This window comes from Hippopotamus amphibius, chromosome 15, assembly GCF_030028045.1.
Source record: "Hippopotamus amphibius kiboko isolate mHipAmp2 chromosome 15, mHipAmp2.hap2, whole genome shotgun sequence".
NCBI classification, from domain to species: domain Eukaryota; kingdom Metazoa; phylum Chordata; class Mammalia; order Artiodactyla; family Hippopotamidae; genus Hippopotamus; species Hippopotamus amphibius.
Genome location: NC_080200.1, coordinates 60975455 through 60997078, shown reverse-complemented (window position 1 = coordinate 60997078; position 21624 = coordinate 60975455). Strand labels below are relative to the sequence as shown.

Sequence of the window (21624 nt, the reverse complement as noted above, 5' to 3'; positions counted from 1 at the left end):
TCCATGTCCCCTCCAGAGTGGTACATCTGTTACAAATGTTGAGCTAATGCTGACACATCATAATCACTCAAAGTCCATAGTTTACACCCAGGTTCACTCTTGATGATGTACAATCTATGGGTTTGGACAAATGTATACTGACATGTACCCACCATTATAGTATCATACCAAGTAGTTTCATGGCTTTAAAAATACTGGTTTTTAAATGCCCAAAGAAGGTATACTTAACAGGCAGACTCCTCTATTACAGCATAGTACTGGTATACTACTCTACCTTCTAGAAAGAAATATCTGATTTTTGGGATGTTATGAGTCAGAGAATCATGTGTCCTTTCAAAAGCACTCTTTTAAAAGCACCTGTGAGACGTGGTTCTAACAAGCTTCGAGCCCCCATTGAGATGAATGCTGTGGTCTTGGTTTACGCAGGACCAGGAGCAACCACCTGAAACCAGCACTCCCAGGTGCCCAATTTTATGCTATGACTGTTGCATCTTCCAACATGAAGATGCTAAAAATGAACACTGACTTAGGTCAGCCAGGTGGGTATGATTTAATCCCTTTTGTGAATTGGTTAATTGTGAAAAAGAGTAGACTTTCATGAGTAAATTTAAGTCTTGCATTTGATACTTCCGGAAGAGTGAACCATGAGTAAACATAATACTGACAAACTGTTAACTTTTTCATTTTTAATGCTATACAGATTTAACTACAGCCCTAACAACAATGAACATCCCTGCTACTGTGCCCTCCACGTGAGGATCTATCTTTGCCAGAGAACTTTTACTTACAGCTTAGGAAACCCATGCTAAACCCTGTTGCAACTTAGCATTTCTTTCTCCTCAGATCTTCTTAAGATGAGGGATAAATGAAGGCCCTAGAGGTCATCTGATGTAATCTTCAGTTGCGAGTCTTACCATCCTCCAAAAATGCAGTTACCTTTACCATTGTTCTCCTTTGCCCACAGCCTCTTAGTAACGTCCCTACCCCCCCCACCCCCCCCCCCCCCCCCCCCGCCACCACCGACCTCCTCATTCCACTCCTTGGCTATAAATCCCCACTATTTCTTGGATTCAGAATTGAGCTCGGCTCTATCCTGGAGTCTCCTTTCCCCTGCTGCAATAATTCTTGAATAAAATCTGGTTTTGCCACTTTAACTGCTGTCCTGCTCTGGTTCTCTTTGATAGGCCCCAGTCTAAAAGTTTTCCTGCACAAGAACGGAGGAAGATCAAAGGGCACAGGCACATCTGATGTCTGACCCTTAGTACAATCTCACCATAGGCTTATCAACCTCCCACCCCACCCGCCATGTACATCCCCCTCGATGCCCAGCCACCAGATTAGGAAGGAATGCCTTCCATTTGGTGAGCAGTTTTGCAGTTACAGATTCACATATCTGTATCCTCTGAACTTCACAACATTCCTTTGAAAAAGGAATTACTATTCTCGCTAGTGCTTCCTTTTGTTGTATGCATGTGGCAGAAGAAAAAAAATTACATGGGGCCTGAAAACAATGACAGGTATAAAGTGGCCATTGGTATGTATGGATTAAACCAGAAGATCCTATGTTAGAATCAGTCTGTAACGGTCCGAGTTGGAAAGTCACATAATGTGTAATAAGTTTTCCAGTCTATGATTCTGTTACCAAATAAAATCTACATTGCTTCTACTGCTCCTCTAGTATGTTTTTTTTCCTTTGCAATGTATTCTTCTGAGTGTCATTATTATTAAATTTTAGGGTGACTTGTACTGGCTATCCTCAGGTTTTAGGAAATATTAGGACATTTCAGAACTTTAGGAAATATTGAAAGGTAAGTGCCTCAGAGCATTAGGGAAGAACACGGCTTATACCGTTTGTGCAATGTAAGCTCACAACCACTGTGGGTTTCAAAAGACAGTTTTTGAGTTGGATATACTAGTTTGATGGGCACAGTGCATTCACTGGAAGAAGAGCTCTTACAGAAAAAAAGACTTTTGGAATTCTAAACAAAAACTTGGCTTTGTAAATCAAACACACATCTAGTTTAGAGAAGTTACCAAGAGCCACAGAACCGGGAGGAATACAAGTTGACATTATGCGGAGGAGACCAGAACTCTCTCTGGACCAGGAAAAAGAGTTCTGGAAAAGACTAGAGGAGAAGACTAAGAGGATGTGGATGCTAGTGTGAGGTGCTAGACCATACTTTCTGCCTCTTCAGTTTAGGGACCCCAAAAAAGGGGGATGTCCCCCCCTGCCCTCCAGAGAGTAGTAGGCGGGTGGCCATTTTCCAAGGACCAGGCATGACAGCAGTCGAACTGGTGCCTCTGAGATAAAGCTCCCTCCTCTTGCTCCATCCCTCCTCTTCCCTCCCAACCTGGATCCTCAGTAGCTCCTATGAACTCTGGGGTCTCTCCTGTTGCTCACAGGAATGAATAAGGTAGTTGGGAATTGAAAGGTGGGGTGTATTTCTGGGAGTTAGATGGGGGCAGACCTGTATATATATGTTAAACACAATGTGATTTTAAAAATCTTTAAGAATACACACCATGATGTGTCAATAAGACAGCATAGCTGGATGCAGATAAACAGTGATGCCACATCATGAAGTCAGAGGTAATATTACAAATCAGGGGGCAAAGGTGCTGGAAAAATAAGGGCTTTTCCAAAAACTGATATTAATATGAAAAATAAAATAAAATTAGACCCCTACTTCATGCCATATGCAGCAATAAGTTCGAGATACATTAAAGAACAAATCTGAAGGGTTAAATCTTAAATATTTTAACAAGAAAATAAAGGAGAATGATACTATGAACTTAGCTGAGGGGAGGATTTCTTAGACACATGAAGAATAAAATTTGAATACTTTAAATTTAAAAGCAAAAAAAAAAAAAAACCCATTAAGAGCCATGTCATAGGTTGGGAGAATATATTAGAATCAAGATAATATCAAGAATGTGTAAATATCTTCTATTTTTATTAATAACGGCTTCCCTTTACTGAACCAAGGCCATTTAAGTACTGTACATGTTGTAATTTATTAAGAACATACAACTCTAACAAGATAGATAATTGCATTAGTCTCATTTTAAAGATTAAAATAAACTACAGTAATCAAGATTAAATTTGTACATGAGGGCACAATTAGAGGTGTGGGGTCTGCACCCCAGTAGCCTGGTTCCAGCATCCTCACTCCCAATCCAGTAGTAAAATGGGAAACTGTAGGGACAGGCAAGCCTCAGACAATTAACAACTCTACACGCTAAACTTCAGGCATAAATGAGGAAATGCGAATTGAAACAACAGACTCACCAAACTGGCAACGATTTAAAAGGCTGATAATACCACAGCTGGCACATATGGGGTGAAACAGGAACGGTCCTTCACTGATAGTGGGACTGCCAACTGGCACAACCATTTCAGACAACAAAGAAAGGTAGCTCTTAAATGTGAAGGTGCACATCCCTCTGGTCCAACAATTTCAATGCCCCACATTCGTCCAAGGACACACGTCCAAGGACAGTCTTTACTTGCTAAATGTTCACCAAGAAGAGCGTGGAAACCACCTAAATATCTGTCATAGAACAGATAAATACATTGTGGTCTCTGCAGTCCATGAAATACAACAAAGCAGAAAAAAATGAATGAAAAATGCACACATACATCCATGTAGACAAATCTCAACAGAAGTGCTGAGTCAAAAAAGCAAGGTTTAGGTGGATCTCTATCTATAATCCATATCTATATCTACGTAGTATGATGTTGTTATGGTTAATTTCATGAGTCAACATGATTCTCAGATATTTGGTAGAACATTACCTCAGAACATTATGTTTCTGTGAAGGTATTTTTTTAGAGGAGATTAATGTTTAAATCAGCAGACTTTGAGCAAAGCAGATTGCACTCCATTATGTGGGTGGGTCTCGTCAAATCACTTGAAGGTCTGAAAAGAAGAGGACTGACTTTCCGGGAAGGAGAGGGAATTCTACCACCAGGCTGTCTACGGACTCAAACCACAACTCTTCTCTGGGTCTCCAGGCTGATTGACCTATGCTGCAGATTTTGGACTTGCCCACACTTCCCAATCACATGAGCCAATTCCTGAAATAAATCTTTTTATCTACACATCCTGTTGGCTCTGTTTGTTTGGAGAAGCCTGACTCACAGAGATGTTGATGGTATAAATGTCGCAAATGCACAAAGCAGTTTATGGACACACACATGTGAATGATATCCCTTGGGCTGTGCAACACGGTGTCCTGCTTATTTCTCAGTGTAATAAAGACTGGACTATACACAACCTTCATGGCACTGCAGAGGATGGCTTAAAATTCCCATTATCATGCAAGACGTGCTGGGGGACAGCCTTAGACAATGCTGAGAGTTGCTTTTCACGTGAGTTTCGTTTTTCAGAAAAGTGAATGTGCCTCATTTTCTAGCATGAGAAGAAGATGACTTGATTTTCCTCACTTATAATTTAAATCTCCAGGCCAGTTCTCAAAACTATACTGAAGTGTTACATCAGAATAAAAACTCCACATCAATCAGTTGATACAGTCAATGCAGATAATCCATTTTTCTGGGCTGTCGTTTTTATTTTTATTTTGTAACAGAAAATAATTTATCACCCGATATGCATTATAATTTACAACATGTTTTTTCATTATAAATTAGAGAAAAATATGCTGTACTGGTTTCTGGACCATGTCAGACATCATTCAGGTACGACAAATAATTCAACGCATTCTAAGTTATTATGCTACTGTAGGCAGATTCATGGCTGTAAGTTATTTCTCTTTTTGCATGAAACATTATGCCAATATTTTAAGGTGATGTGGCATGGGAACCACCTGCTGTGTATTTAAAGCCCTATGAGATCAGAATTCCAAAAGAAACACAAATACTAAGTGACACTGCTATATTAAAAATCATCTACAGTCATGCTCTTGTTTTTGTATAGAAACAGCTCATAAAACGTTTTCTAGTGTGCCTTCAAGAAATTCCTTTAAAGATGATTTGGGAAAAACAATTGCTAATTAATTTTAACACCATGTCAATTATGCTAATAAAATTCTAATTAAAATCCTCGTGATGTAAATCAGTCTTTGTGTGTTGTACGTGTGTATGTGTGTTAATTATTATACAGGCTGTCAGCCATCAGATACTTATTAACTTTACATGAACCTATAGAGTGGGCTTGGCTGTATACAGATCTTTTGACATATCTCGTTCTGCCTGCCATAAGCATTGAGCAAAATTAATGGTGATAGCCTAATATTTGGGGTACCATGGGGGTAGGCTAACTGATGCTCATTAGGGAAATGAAATATCCTGGAAGGCAGGAAGGGACTGAGGGTTAAGAACTAGCTTTTTTAAAAGAATAAGAAACAGTGGATAGGACAATCTGTACATTATCATATTTCAGGTTGATTATACATGATTGTACAATGAAAAATGTATAAATCTACAGCAACTTCTATGCTGCAACATATAAGGGTTCTTTGAGGGGTGTTCAGGACGCTGTAACTTCAGAAGCTGCTAACTGTGGAAGCCTCAGCAAAGTAAGTACGTCCATTTCAGTCCCTACTATTTGCCTGATCCTTGCTAGGTTCTGGGGACACCACTAAATAAGATACAGGCTCTGCTTTAGAGCAGGATGCTTGCCTGGCAGGGACAGAAGCAGGAAGCCAAAAAGTGTAGTGCAGAGTGTGCTGGGCTATAAAGGGCACCTCATCCAGGCTGAGAATCAAGGAGAGCTTCCCAGAAGAGATGGCATTAGAGCACAGTCCTAAATGCCACAGTTGTTGACAAACAGGGGGCAGGAAGGCATTTCACACAGGGGAGCAGCACTGCCTAAAGGCTCCTAAATGAGAGATAGTGGGTTTACTGGGGGATTGATATCCATCATCTGTGGGTAGAGCTCAGCACTGCGGTAGAGGGCGTTAATAAAAGAGAAGGCTGCAAAGAGAAAAAGGAATAAGATGATCGCTGAGCTTCTTGCCCACCAGAGGATTTTCATGTGGAAAATTCTCCTATTTGTAAATGAATCTGCAAGGCAGCAATGGCTCTTGGGTGGTAGAAAAGTAACACCTGGTTTCAGGCTCCCAAGCTGCCACCCTCACAGTGGAGGAAGAGAAAGGATGGGAAAAGGGCATGGCACCTCCACAAAGCAAACAGTTATTTCCATGATCGGGTAGCCAAGCAGATGGCAAAAGCACTTATTTTTACATCCACAACAGCAGTCAGCTGAAGACATCATCCTGTCATGAGTCTCAGGAGACACGGGGGCTAATTAGGACAACAAAAACTTCCCTGCTTCTCCACGGCGCGTATGCAATTAGTCAACCCATCTATGCCTAAAAAAGTGAATTCTGGGAAACCACACAGGGCACATATTTGCTTATAAATCTGAAAAGTCTATAATTAGGATTTTGCCACTTCTAAACTCCACCGAGGTTCGAAGAAAATGTTGAAACCTAATCAAACCAGAGGCAGACATGAAGGCACTAAATCTTCTCTAGGTTTACGGAAACACTTGGATTTGAATCCTCATTTCATAAGCAGACCAGCCTGATATACGTGTGCTCTGGAAAAGCTCATCTGAATATGGGCCTTGCCTCCGTAAGGGACCAGAGTTCTCGGTGATTTATCCTTCCCGTCGCAGCATCTGTAATTCCCAGGCCGCCTTTGCTACTGGATTCCTGAAGTGATGAGAAGCCCGGGATGTAAATGAACCTTTATGTTCTGCCTTCTTCCAAGAGACATAAATAATTCAAGTGAGATAGAAAGACTGTTTTTTTTGTGTGTGTGTAGAAAACAAATAATTTTCACTTGTAAATACAGTTTTTTAATACTACAAATATGTGGACACTCCAGAGAGTATCAGATAAATTAGTCCAACTGAAGAAGAACAAACCAGGAAGCTTGCAAACTAAAATCTGTTCTGGGGGCAGCATGGGATCCTGGAAGGAGCAGGCTGTGTTAGGACTTGGGATGTTGGATTTCACTCCTGCCTTCGTTATTTCACTAGATGAAAAGCATCCTAGTCCAAACGGTGTGACAGACACGGGAGCCACACGGGGCAGAGCCGAAGCTTCTTGGTGTCTCATGGTGCACCTCTAATTTCAGCCACTGACGTGTCCCTGTAGCTCAGATGACTCAGGAATACCTGCCATGGTCTTGTGCTCTCAGCTTGGGGCTGTCATCAGAACCACACCAGCCCACCTGGCTCTGAGTGAGCACAGCCCAGAAGTGCAGGGATGTTAATGCCCCTGGGGCAACCTGCAACCGTTGGAAGCTGGTGGGTAAACAGCCCACCTCCCTGGACCACTAGGAAAAGCATTCCCCTGCTTCCTAGAATCCAACCCCTCACGCAGCGCCTCTGGCAGTGAGTGCCCTTGATGGTCAATGCTTCGGTTATTTTCGCTCCTTCCCTGACTTACTCTCCCATTTCCTGGGATCACCTTCTACATACACAGCCTGCACCCAAGCCTTTGTCTCGGGAGTGGCTCTCAGGGTCCCAACTTTGGCCAGAGCTAGAGAAGAAAAATCACTAAACTGGTTTAATCACCAGGTTGCCTGGTGAAAGCAGGGTGGTCAGAGGGGAGGAGGAGGATGAGCCAGTTGAGGAGGCAGCAGGAGGGGAGTCTTCGGGTGGGGAGGTGAGCAGCGGGCCTGTGTGGTAATGAGATGCCGAGATGCTGGCCTGAAGGTGGTCAGGATTCACCTTGGCCTGGGCATCAATCTCGAATTCTGAGAATCCTGCTGTTTCCCAAGCAGCTGAGCCGTCAGCTGACCTCACTTCCACTGGGACACAGTGCCCAGACCACAACTGGTTTTCCTGCTTTTTTCCTGCAACATGCTAAGAAATACATTTTGCTTGGCAGCCAGAGCTTACATACAAGTACACACATACATATGCATGTTTATGTTTATTAGCTATTCATTGGGTATATAAATGAACAAAAAGATCATAAAACTTTCTTCTTACTATATGTGATGTGATCTGACCTCTTCCATTCCGTTATATTCCCTTTCACTCGATGACTCTTATCTTACAAACTTGATTTCACAACACTTACTAATCGGTTGCAACCTGCAGCTTAAAAATCACTAGTCTACACCAGTTTTCCTAGGAGCTTGAAGAACCCATCCCTGCTCTGTGCCTCGCTGTCTTACTTGCTTAAATAATGAAGAGGGGACAAACCAATGACAGAAGTCCTTTCTGTCTTTCAAAGAATTTTATGTGTCAAATTCATAATAAAATGTCAGCTCACACGCTCCATATTCCATTAATTTTAGTAGTTAACAGAAGACACAATTTAAATGGAAAAACTATGTGTTGTGTTACATTTTTTCCAGAAAATACGTTTGCTAAGATGTACATCCTTTTAGCAGTATTATACTTTTATATTCAGAATTAGGATATAAAGTCATAAAACAGTTGCAAAGATATAACTTTAATATCTCTACCTCTGATATATTCTAGGCTTTAAAAAAATCATCAGTTCTGCTTCTTACACCATTCTTCTCACTCTGTTGCCCTAAAAGTGACCATGTGCCTTTACAGTTAGTGGTGCCCTCCGTCTAGCCAGAGACCGCCTGCCAGTCTCAGCTCAGATGCGTCGCTTGCCCGGAAGCCTCCCGCACCTGCCCTGCTCTGTGGCTGTGTCCCCAAGCCACTGTCTGCACACCGCTAGTCTCACCAGATCCTAGGGTTCTCATCTGTTTACGTGGCTCTGAGCACCTGAAGAACGAAACCTGTGCTATTCTAATCCAGAGCACCTAACGTAGTACCTGACACAACGCAGGAGATCATCCGACGTCCGTGACACAAGTAAAATATATCCTCTCTCTTAAATTTTCACTCAGATGCTCCTAGGTGCCCATATCCTGACCTTGCGCTCTGATGCCATTTCTCAAAGAAAGAGCAGCTATTTAGCAGCACAACAAAAACATTCTAATTAGACTGCCTGTGGCATCTTCTTTGTCAAATTGAATTTGGTCAAAAGAATACCAGTTGAGCACTGGGAAAGTTATTCATAGTCTACACAAGACAGCAACCCCTCACTCTCCAAACATTGCATCACGAGGACAGACTCAATCCCCTGCAGATCCGGTTCTGAGGCATTCTTCTGTATCAATCAGAATCCTTTGGTTGCAAGTGACAACAACACAAGAGGAAGAAACAACATGCAAGCAAATAACAAGAGTGGCCCTCTAGGCCAGGGAGCTCATCACCACGCTTCCATAACCTCCAGGAGAGCAGGCTCAGAAGGAGCCTTGGGGCCCCTCTCTCCCAGGTCCCCATCACTGCTTCTCTCCAAATGCCGTCCCTCATCTCCTCTAAGGACTCCCCTGCCTCCAGCTCCTCACTCTTCACCACCAGAGATAAAGGCACATTACCCTTTCTGGTCCCAAGTCCAGAAGTTCCAGGGTAGGGCTGTCATGGGCTCTACCTGAGGGAGGTGCTAGATCCTGCAGTGTCACTGTCAGCAGAAGGTGGGATGCTCTGATTGGTCACCGCTGGAAAAATCACCATTTTCCTACAGCCTCAGAAAACGGGTGCTCCCCTGGCCTCCACGTGGATGGAGCACACAGATACACATTTTCCAGAAGAGAAGGAGCTACTATTCCGGACACAGGAACTGATGGATGTCTACTGCACGGTCCTGGAGTGTATCTCCATTTGCACGTGGTTTTACCATATTCATTTGTAGCAATTTTCCCCACCATATTCATTTGTAGCAATTTTCCCCACTCACGAGCAAAGATCCACTCTCTTACTACATAAGTCTCTTTAAGTAATTTAAATTTGCATCTCATGCCTTAAATCAGATTTTAAGCTATATGAGAACAAAGTAGGCTTTTAATTTTGTTTAGAACCGCTTACAAGGTATCTAACAGGATGCTCTTGCCCAAGATGAGCTCCACGAACCACACATGATGTCATCTTTCTTCCCAGCGCTTTGGATCTGCTGCTCATACAGTCAAATGACAGTGCATTCCACATCCACCTTCAGTTTCATCAATAAAAATGACGGCTTGTCTTGGACTGTTTCTACTTCCGCCATGTCTTTATTCCTTCAAATAATCACGTTTATGTTGAGTTACATTTTATCCATATATGCAGACCTCATATGAATAAACACCCCTAATTTCATGGTGTCAGATGAACAAATGATCCTGAATGCAAAAGGAACTGACCTTCAGACAGGGCTTTTTAAAAACTATAAAAGGATCGTATCAAAGAATATGTTTCATTGAGAACATCTGTTTTATCCAATATCATTCTTTCTACATGATCTCTGACATTGTCCCTCATGCTCAGATCCCTCTTTTACATGAAAAGAGATAAATGAAAATCGGAGTCTTTTCAAAAGACTCTTACAGGTTTAAGAAAAAGTAACCTTAGGTGTTTCTTTAACTTAGTAAAGTAAAGCAGGATACACTGGGCCCCAAATTCGGGACATTTGTTGGCAGCTAGTTTTGTGAGGTTTAATTGTACTGTTGATTTGAGCAGAGTCCCAGGGAATTACCATTTCACCTACATTAGGGTCTTGACAGATGAAGTTAAGCTACTAGCGAGAGAGGAGTTGGATGTGTGCAGCGAAGCTAAGACAAAGGGATCAAGTACAAGGCATCTTCAGGGAACGGTGTGTTTAATGGCTGGTGGCAGGTGCGTCTCTGACATCACTAGGTCACTGCTTCTGACCCACGTTCCCTCCGAGTGGGATTCCACCACCGGGTGTGTGCTGCCAACTGAGGGCAAACGGCTTCTTCCCGGAAACCTGTTTCCCCTCTGGATTTCCCTCTCTCAATTTTTTTTTCCAGCAGTACCAGATTTTCCCATTATCCTAGGCTAGAAATTCCGGAGTAAATTTCACTTGTCCTCTCCTTGTTTACGTTCGGTGTCCAAATACCATCATGATCTCCTCCATGAGTTTTCTCCTCTTCGTTGGTCCCTAGTTTCATCCCTTTCCTGTGGGTGAATCTAATCATCTCCTGAGTTCCCTGTGCCAGTGTCCACCACTTCCAATCCATTACATAATTCCTTCCAGATTAGTCTTCCGAAAATACAGCCCAGCACATGCCAATGACCTGTTCAAAGCCCTCAACCCTGTCCCATTACCTTTGGGGAAAAAAAAAATTAAATGTAAAGAAAACAAGTCTGGTCCTCTGCTACCTCATATCAACCTATTTCTCCAGATGAATCTCTTGAATTCCCTTGTGGCTGTTGTCAAACCAGTCTATTCATTTTTCTCCAAACATGTCTCTAGTTTTACAATGTGTCATTTCCCCAAATCTCCCAAATACCTGATAACTTGGAACAAAAATTATCTGAATGCCTGGTACAAAACAGGCAGTTGATAAGCGTCTGTGGAATGAATGAAAGAATATGTATGTACGAGGGTGAGGCAAAAATGATCCGCACTCCGGTTGTATTAAAACTTCTGTAGTCTAGGTCAGAGTGTGGATAATTTTTGACTCTCACTCGTAACACACATATAAAACTTTTATTTTTTGATGACTGGCAAAATTTTATCTCAATCCCACAGGTCTCTTCAGGATTTTGTTTACAATTCGTACTTGATATGCCAACCAGATATAAAAAATTTTCCTACATTACAAACAAAAAAAAAAGCACACCCCGACCTATCCAGTACTGCCCCCTCTCCCACCCCCTCCCCGACTCTGTTCCTCCTTTTGAGTTTCCATCTCAGTTCATGGCAGTTCTGTGTTGATCCAGTGGTCAAAACTAGAACCTCAGAACTGTCCTCAGGTCCAACCTCTCCTACTCAGCATTTAAGAGTTACCTGCAATATGTTTGAAACATAAAAGAATATGTTTCAATATAACAACAAAACCATAGCAAAACCCTACATGTACTGAGAGTTTACTAGATGTTATGTGTCGAGCTGTATCCCCTCAAATCCTGCTGAAGTCCCAGGACTTCGGAGTGCGTCTCTATTAGGCACAATTAGTTAATGTGAGGTCATCCTGCAGTAGGGTGGGCCCCTCGTCCAGTATGACTGGCCAGAGTCCTTGTAACAAGCGGCTATTTGAGCACAGACGTGCACATGGGGAGTGCGCACACGGGGAGCACGCCACGTGTAGTGTGGACTTCCCTGAAGCTACTCAAAGATCCTCGCTTAGGAGCGTGATCTTGCCAAAACCTTGATTTCAGAGTTCCAGCTTCCAGAACTGTGAGACAGTCCATTTCTATCCTATAAGTGCCTCCATTTGTGGCACTTGGCTTTGGCAGCCCTAATAAGCTCATACGCTGAGTCCAAGCCAATGGGCTGGAAGGCTTTTCAGATGGACAGTTATTTAATGCTCACAGTAGCCAGGGAGTCATCTACAGCTAGGGGTTCACACCACCATTACCTCATTTTACAGCTGGAAACATCACTTACAAAAATTAAGTACCGAGGCCATCACCCAGATATAAATAGCAAAGTAAACCAAAATGGTTGATTCCAGAACCCAAGTTCATATCCACTCTACTCCTGGCCCTTGGAGGACCTCTCCCAACACCTTCCCAGGCTGGGACAAGGTCACACAGGTGGCCCTCAAACAGCTCCAGTGATCTATACTATAGAGTTTCCATTTAAGATATTCCTTACGGTGCTGCACGGAAATAGAAACTTGAATAAAATAATTCATTTTATTTTAGACAAGCCCATGTTCACCGAAAGGTCCCAAAGGCAACCTTATTTTTATCTAATTTATCAAATGTGTTATTTAAAATGAAATGAATCATAAACAAATCGAACATGCTTGGCTGCACACTTTTTTACTGTTTCTTTTATAAGGCAAACACACTATCGCTAAAAGAAATTAAAATGGTAGCATCATGCTGTGCACCAATAATGAAAATTAAATTCTGAAAACATCTGGAAGTTTATATTTGGTCTTAATATGTACTGTGTGAATGAATGAAAAAGCAACCAACGACCCAAACATTTGCTCGCTGTTTCAAAGAGAGGAATGATGTAAACTACTGAATACAGAACACAACTGCCTTTTCTTTAAGCATTAACTTAAACACTACTCAAAGAAACATGTGCCAGGTTTTTTTTGGTTTTGGTTTTGTTTTGTTTTGTCTTAATATCCTAGGACAGAGCTGTGATTTTTTTCTGTAAAATTCTCTTTGAGGGAAAACAGTCCTCAAACCAGCACAGACCAGGACTAATCTAGAGGGGCAGTTCTTAAAGTCTGGTCCAAGAACTCCTGGACTCCTTTCTGGGAATCTATAAGACTACTGTCAGCTTGATACTAAGATTTTATCTGCACTTTCAACTTTGTCGACACTTCCACTGAAGCTGCAGAAGCAATGGCGGGTAAAATCGTTGGTACCTTCCTTTGCAGGAATCAAGCCAGTGACATCAGACTGTTCTTGCAGCAGTTAGTCTTTGTTGTCACATACTCGCAGTAAAAAAGAAAAAAAAAAAAAAAGCCAATTCCAATTAAGACTGTCCTTGACACAGCAGTAAAAATTGATTAATTTTATTAAATCTTGACCCTTGATTGCACTTCTTTTTAATATTCTGAGTGATAAAATGAAAAATACACATAAAGCTCTCCGGCTTTACCATGGTTTTCTCCTGGAGAAGCACTTACTTGTGTGTTGAGTTGGGAAATGAACTAGCCACTCTTTTCATGGGACACTCAATTTACTTGAAAGAGAGACTGACAGACAAACTACAGTTACTCAGTCTTGGGTGTGTGCAGGTGTTTTCTTGTGGACCACAATGACAAAGGGGGTTTCAAGGAAAGTGACTTTTCAAAGGTTCATGAAAACATTAGAATGTGGAAAAACTTGACTGCCTGCCTTGAATTTAAACATTTCCCAGTACTTAAAGACTTTCTCATGAGATTGTTGGTAATATGAACAGATATAACTTGAAAAGAATATATCACAATAAAATACATCAACATTTAGAATATCTTGATACTCAGCAATATATGCCAACATCTCCCATGGGCAAAAAATCCACTCAACACATTCATGATGCATTCAAGATACAGTGATAGATTTTAAGTAACACAGTACAAAAAGTTCATTGCTATATTTGAAAATTCCTTATTTCTACTAACCTTTAAGAGACTATAGAGTTTTGGTGCAGTATCAAAGAATATCCACAAATATCTAAAAGCTATGAAAATAATCCTTCCTTTTCCAATTATCGACTGTGTGAGGCCAGATTTTCTTCCCATATTTCAAACAAAATATATTACAACAGACTAAACAAAGAAGAGGTATAAGAACATAGCTATCTTCTATCAAGCCACACAGTAGAATATATAAAACAGATAATCAAGAAGGACCTACTGTACAGCACAAGGAACTCTACTCAACACTTTGTAATAACCTATATGGGAAAAGAAGCTGAAAAAGAATAGCTACATGTATATGTATAACTGAGTCGCTTTGCTGTACACCTGAAACTAATACAACATTGTAAGTCACCTATACTCCAATATAAAATTTTTTGTAAAGGCAATAGACTGAATTTGGGGGGATCCTAATATCACCCCAATTTGGAGCCTTCCCCTTCAGCCAGGGAGGCCCTTTCACAACCCCTAGAAAACTTCACAGGGAATTATCTGAAAGTAAATGACAGAATGCATCTGAAAGGCTCACATAAATTGTAAAATACTGGACAACTAGTCATTGCCTCATTAAATTATTATAAAAATATCAGCAAAAAAAAAAAAAAAAGCCAGACAGTAGAGAAATTTTCAAAAATATAAAAGAATACCATGTTTGGAACAATATAGTTATTTTAAAAGAAATATTTATATCAATATATAATGGGTTGCTTATGACTTTAAAATGAATTCTTAATGAATGTGTTAAACTCCATATTTAAACAGCTTCAATTTTAATATCTGACATGGTAAATATTAATAGATGTAGCTCACATAGACAAAAAGCTCTTTGACTTTTTCTGTATTTTTTAAGTCTGTGGAAGAGGGTTTAAGAACCACCACCCCGGAGGATTTGGGTGGGAGGAGTGGGGACGATGAAAAAATATGCATGAGTTTGGATTTTATTCCAAGATGCAGAAATGTATTTCACCTGCCATCATCAAACAAATTTCCAAGGGATCACATTTTTAGTTATTTTCACCTCAAAATGCACAGTGATAATTGAGATGGAATGAAAACACCATCCATCCTAATGTTTAAATATCAATTAGCACCTTATAGCCTGGACAAGTTGGCTGACAAAGGACTCTGGGGCTGAACACAGCCTTACAAAGTCGCCTTTCTTTCCTTCTGCCCACGGATGTTGCATTTCTAAGTGAGTAACTTTTACATAAGGAATTAAGCCACCGAAACTGCATCCGGAGATCAAAGCTTCATGCCTTACCAAAAGCACGACAGTTTTTAAATTATAACAAAATCCTTCGGAAATAAATGGTTGTCTCTTGTTTCCTAACTAGATGCTAAAGCTTGGAAATGAATATGTAAGTAGGAAGAGTAAAATTCCTTTTCTTCTAAACTCTTTATACTTAGCTCCGAAAACATTTAAATAGTTGGATGATCTCTCATTTGGTTATGTCTCTCATCAAGCTAGTTCTACGAATTCTATGATCTTGTTTCTAGTGATTTTATATACAAACATGTTGCTTTGGGAATTTTTTTAATGCCTATTTATTTATTTGTTTAAATGGCTGTGTTGGGTCTTAGTTGTGGCATGTGGGATCTTCCTTGCGGCACACGCGCTTTTCTCTACTTGTGGCGCTCGGGCTCTAGAGCTCACAGGCTCAGTAGTTGCAGGGCTTAGCTGCCCCATGGTATGTGGGATCTTAGTTCCCCAACCAGGGATCGAATCTGCATCCCCTGCACTGGAAGGCGGATACTTAATCACTGGACCACCAGGGAAGTCCCTCTCTCATGGGAAATTTTTTAATTGCTTCTGCCAGGCCTGTTTGCACAGTCAGGATGAAAATATATTTTAGAGCACAGGCTATAACCATGAAGTCAGACTCCACCACATACATCTGAGTGAGGCTGAACAAGTCACACATGCGTCTGTGTCTCAGCTTTCTCAGCTATGATACGGGACTAGTAATAGTACTTCAGAGAGTTTGGGGAGAATTAAAATGAGTTCTATTTGGTGAACACTTCAGAACAGTGCCTGGTGTGTGGTGGTCACTTATTAAAATACAGATGATAAACCTATTTACTTGGGTCATCTTTCTATTACCAGCGTCCGGAAACTCTCGTGGTACAAATGGATAAATGCTCCCTCTGGATATGAGTTAAGAGTCTCATTAGTGCATGATGTTATTAGAGAATAAAGTGATGTATTTTCATCTCCACCAGTTCTCAATCAACTCTTTAGGTTGTCTTCCTCTTTGCTTCTTTTCTCATCTTTACTATCTGTTTTGTTTACCCACCAGTTCATAGGGTTCAGACTGACTGTTCTGCATTGTTTGTCTAAATTTAGATTTTCAACTTCTAAAGGTTTAATGACCATTTGTGTATTTCTCATACACAAGTGCACGCCAAGCTCTTTTCACATCTCTTAACAAGCTGACACCTCAACACAATCACTTCCACTTCACAGCTGAAGAAAGTGAGGCTCAGCACGGAAGGGTCCTGCCCAAGGTCACAAAATTCAAAGCAGCTGAGGCGAGACAGAACTCAAGCTTTTTGGCTCCCAATTCCACACACACCAAGGATGCACATTTGTTGTGATGACACTACTGAAGAGATAGAGTCTTTCCCGTTGTCACATCTCATGGTCTCCCTGTGGGTGTTTCTATTCCATGTGCTCACCATCTTGAGAGAAACTTCTTGAGGAGCTATCATAACCTACCAGCAGTATCTGTGAGTTGTCTAGGGTAGAAACACCTGTAAGGGCCACATTGTTCCTCTGCTGAGATGGGTCTGGGTCCTTGCTGAGGGCACTTCCAGACTAAAGCCACCAAGGAAGCCACCTGCAAAGCCCTGACCATCAGAATGCCAGGGGCCTTGGCCAGCCATGAGAAGACCTTGACATATGCAGATAGCTTGGATCCTTAAGTAGCCATGGGACTGGTGAGGGAGATTTAGCAAAGGTAGGTACCACCAGTGTGTCTCATTACTCGGATGCATTATGTAAAAATGGTGGCCTTTATTTTGTCCTGATTGATGACTGTGAAACATACATGTGAAAACATTACACATGATGCTTTCAAAAGAAATAATCAGCTTTCCTGCTTGTTGTCATTTGATTGTTAACTTCTAAGGTTGATCGTCTTAAGTGCCATGGACTCTGTGGTCTCTGAGGGAGCACAGACCCCTTTTCAGGAGGGATCTCAATTGCCCACGCCCATGGCATCATAAATCTTGTGGATAACACTGAGATTCCTTGAATGGGAAAAACAGATAAGATTCCCTGCTCTTGTGAGAAGAGAGTAGGATGGAGCTCCTGGGGAAGGGAACATGGGTGGGCACTCCACTGAAAGGCAGGGCAGGTGGAGGAAGGACAAGGCTGTGTCATATCTGGGGAGATTTAAATGGAGGAAGCTATTCTGTCTGGTGGCCCTCTGGTCCTTGGTCATCACTGGCAACCTCAGAGATGCCCCCTGTCATATTTTCTTGATCCTTTGGGTCCAGTCAGCCTCCCTACATGCTCCATCTCTCCTGGAGGTTTCCAATGTAAGGACCAAGCTAAGAGCTCCACGGAATACAGAACGCCCTAGTCATCTACACACTCCTCCAGCACAGAAGTTTCCAGATTTAGCAAATAAACATATAGGATGCCCATTAACTTGAATTTCAGACACACAACAAGTTTTTAGTATAAGGAGGTCCCATGCAATTGTCGGGACATAGTTATACTAAAATGTGTCTGTTTATGTGAAATTTAAACTTCACTGGATGTCCCATCCTATATCTGGCAGCCCTAGCCCTGTCACACTAACTGCTCAGCCCCTTCTCCTCCTCGGAGCAGCCCCACCCTCCCCATCCCATCCCCTGAAGGGAGCAGGCTTTTAGAAATGGGGAGTGGGCAGGGATGCTGTCCTCAGACAACATGGGCTGCAGCACGATCTTCCCCTGGGATTACAGATGGTGGCAGGGGGATGAAAATAAAACAGAGCTAAACAGTAACTAGTATCTTAGTACATGATCCTTCCACATCTGCTTCCTTATCTAGGGTCCAGCAAACAGGAAGCAGTTTCCATCCTCTCAACTGGAGTAGCCAAAACGAACTAGGGGATAAAGCAGATTCACAAAGTAGATTCCAAAGCCTATGCTTCAAAGACTATGGGTTGAGGTGTGAACTACAAAGGGTCTGTATCACCACTGGAAATATTTAATACAAATAACCATGAACAGCTTGTTTTTAAAGGACTTCCTCAAACTTTATGCTTTTTCCCATTTTCTGCTCCTTTCCAAGATCAAAAAATATAAGACAATGGGAGATGGGATCAAGATGGCAGAGTAGGAGGATGTGTGCTCACTCCCTCTTGCAAGAGCACCGGAATTACAACTAACTGCTGAACAATCATCGACAGAAAGACACTGGAACTCACCAAAAAAGACACCCCACATCCAGAGACAAAGGAGAAGCCGCAATGAGTTGGTAGGAGGGGCGCAATTGTGTTAAAATCAAATCCCATAAATGCTGGGTGGGTGACTCACAAGCTGGAGAACAGTTATACCACAGAAGTCCACCCACTAAAGTGAGGGTTCTGACCCCATGTCAGGCTACCCAACCTCGGAGTCCAGCAACAGGAGGAGGAATCCCCAGAGAATCAGACTTTGAAAGCCAGCGGGATTTGATTGCAGGACCTCCACAGGACTGGGGGAAACAGGGACTCCACTCTTAGAGTGCACACAAAAAAGTGTGCTCACCAGGACCCAGGGGGAAGAAGCAGTGACCCCATAGGAGACTGAACCAGACATACCTGCTGGTGTTGGAGGTTTGCCTGCAGAGGTGGGGGGCAGCTGGGGCTCACCAAGGAGGCAGGGGCACTGGGGGCAGGGGTTCTGGGAAGTGCTTATTGGTGTGAGCCCTCCCAGAGACAGCCATCAGCCCCACCAAAGAGCCTGTAAGCTCCAGTGCTAAGTAGCCTCAGGCCAAGCATCAAACAAGATGGGAACACAGCCCCACCCATTGGTGGACAAGCAGATTAAAGTTTTACTGAGCTCCGCCCACCCAGCCCTACCCACCATCAGTCCCTCCAATCAGGAAGCACCCACGAGCCTCCTAGATAGCTTCCTCCACAAGAGGGCAGACAACAGAATCAAGCAGTATCAGCAGTATTTCCTTCTGTGGAACTGAAAACTACAGTCACAGAAAGATAGAGAAAATGAAAAAGCAGAGGACTTTGTACCAGATGAAGGCACAAGTGAAAACCCCAGAAAAACAACTAAATGAAGAGGAAATAGGCACCCTTCCAGAAAAAGAATTCAGAATAATGATAGTGAAGTTGATCCAGGACTTTGAAAAAATACTGGATGCAAAGATTGAAAAGTTTACCAAAGACCTAGAAGAATTAAAGAGCAAACAAACAGAGATATGCAACACAATAACTGAAATGAAAAACACACTAGAAGGAACCAATAGCAGGTTAACTGAGGCAGAAGGGCGAATAAGTGACCTGGAAGACAGAATGGTGATAATCACTGGTGCGGAAAAGAATAAAGAAAAAAGAATGAAAAGAACTGAAGACAGCCTAAGAGACCTCTGGGACAATGTTAAACACACCAACATTCGCATTATAGGGGTTCCAGAAGAAGAAGAAGAGAGAGAAAGGACCTGAGAAAATATTGGAAGAGATTATAGTTGAAAACTTCCCTAACATGTGAAAGGAAATAGCTACCCAAGTCCAGGAAGTGCAGAGAGTCCCAGGCAGGATAAACCCAAGGAGAAACACACCAAGACATATAGTAGTCAAACTGACAAAAATCAAAGACAGAGAAAAGTTATTAAAAGCAACAAGGGAAAAACAACAAATAACATACAAGGGAACTGCCATAAGGTTAACAGCTGATTTCTCAGCAGAAACTCTGCAAGCCAGAAGGGAGTGGCATGATATATTTAAAGTTATGACAGGGAAGAACGTACAACCAAGAATACTCTACCCAGCAAGGATCTCATTTAGATTCGAGGGAGAAATCAAAAGCTATACACACAAGCAAAAGCTGAGAGAATTCAGCACCACAAAACCAGCCCTACAACAAATGCTAAAGGAACTTCCCTAAGCAGGAAACATAAGAGAAGACAAGGACCTACAGAAACAAAAACAAAACAATTAAGAAAATGGTAATGGGAACATACATATCGATAATTACCTTGAATGTAAATGGACTAAATACACCAACCAAAAGACACAGACTGGCTGAATGGATACAAAAACAAGACCCATATATATGCTGTCTACAAGAGACTCACTTCAGACCTAGGGACACATACAGACTGAAAGTGAGGGGATGGAAAAAGATATTCCATGCAAATGGAAATCAAAAGAAAGCTGGAGTAGCAACAGTCATATCAGATAAAATAGACTTTAAAATAAAAAATGTTACAAGAGATAAGAAAGGACACTACATAAAGATCGAGGGATCAATCCAAGAAGAAGAGATAACAATTATAAATATCTATGCGCCCAATATAGGAGCACCTCAATACGTAAGGCAAATGCTAACAACTATGAAAGAGGAAATCGACAGTAACACAATCATAGTGGGGGACTTTAACACCCCACTTACACCAATGGACAGATCATCCACACAGAAAATTAATAAGGAAACACAAGCTTTAAATGACACAATAAATCAGCTTCATTTAATAGATATCTACAGGACATTACATCCAAAAACAGCAGATTACACGTTCTTCTCCAGTGCCCATGGAACATTCTCCAGGATAGATCACATTCTGGGTCATAAATCAATCCTTGGTAAATTTAAGAAAATTGAAATCGTATCAAGCATCTTTTCTGACCACAACGCTATGAGATTAGAAATCAATTACAGGAAAAAAACTGTAAAAAACACAAACACATGGAGGCTAAACAATATGCTACTAAATAACCAAGAGATCACTGAAGAAAACAAAGAAGAAATCAAAAAATACCTAGAGACAAATGACAATGAAAACACAATGATCCACAACCTATGGGATGCAGCAAAGGCAGTTCTAAGAGGGAAGTGTATAGCGATACAATCCTACCTCAAGAAACAAGAAAAATCCCAAGTAAACAATCTAACCTTACACCTAAAGAAACTAGAGAGAGAAGAGCAAACAAAACGCAAAGTTAGTAGATGGAGAGAAATCATAAAGATCAGAGCAGAAATAAATGATATAGAAACAAAGAAAACAATAGCAAAAATCAATAAAACTAAAAGCTGGTTCTTTGAGAAGATAAATAAAATCGATAAACCTCTAGCAAGACTCATCAAGCAAAGGAGGGAGAGGACTCAAATCAATAAAATTGGAAAGGAAACAGGAGAAGTTACAACAGACACCGCAGAAATAAAAAGCACCGTAAGAGACTACTACAAGCAACTATATGCCAATAAAATGGACAACCTGGAGGAAATGGACAGATTCTTAGAAAGGTATAACCTTCCAAGACTGAATCAGGAAGACATAGAAAATATGAACAGACCAATCACAAGTAATGAAATTGAAACTG

The 21624-nt window shown here is 41.5% G+C and overlaps 1 protein-coding gene across 1 annotated transcript in view; it reads right to left on the bottom strand.

Annotated features, from left to right (window-relative positions):
* Positions 1-21624, bottom strand: part of CTNND2 (catenin delta 2) — an 805106-nt gene that overhangs the window by 315996 nt on the left and 467486 nt on the right. The gene's annotated exons all lie outside the window — the stretch shown is intronic.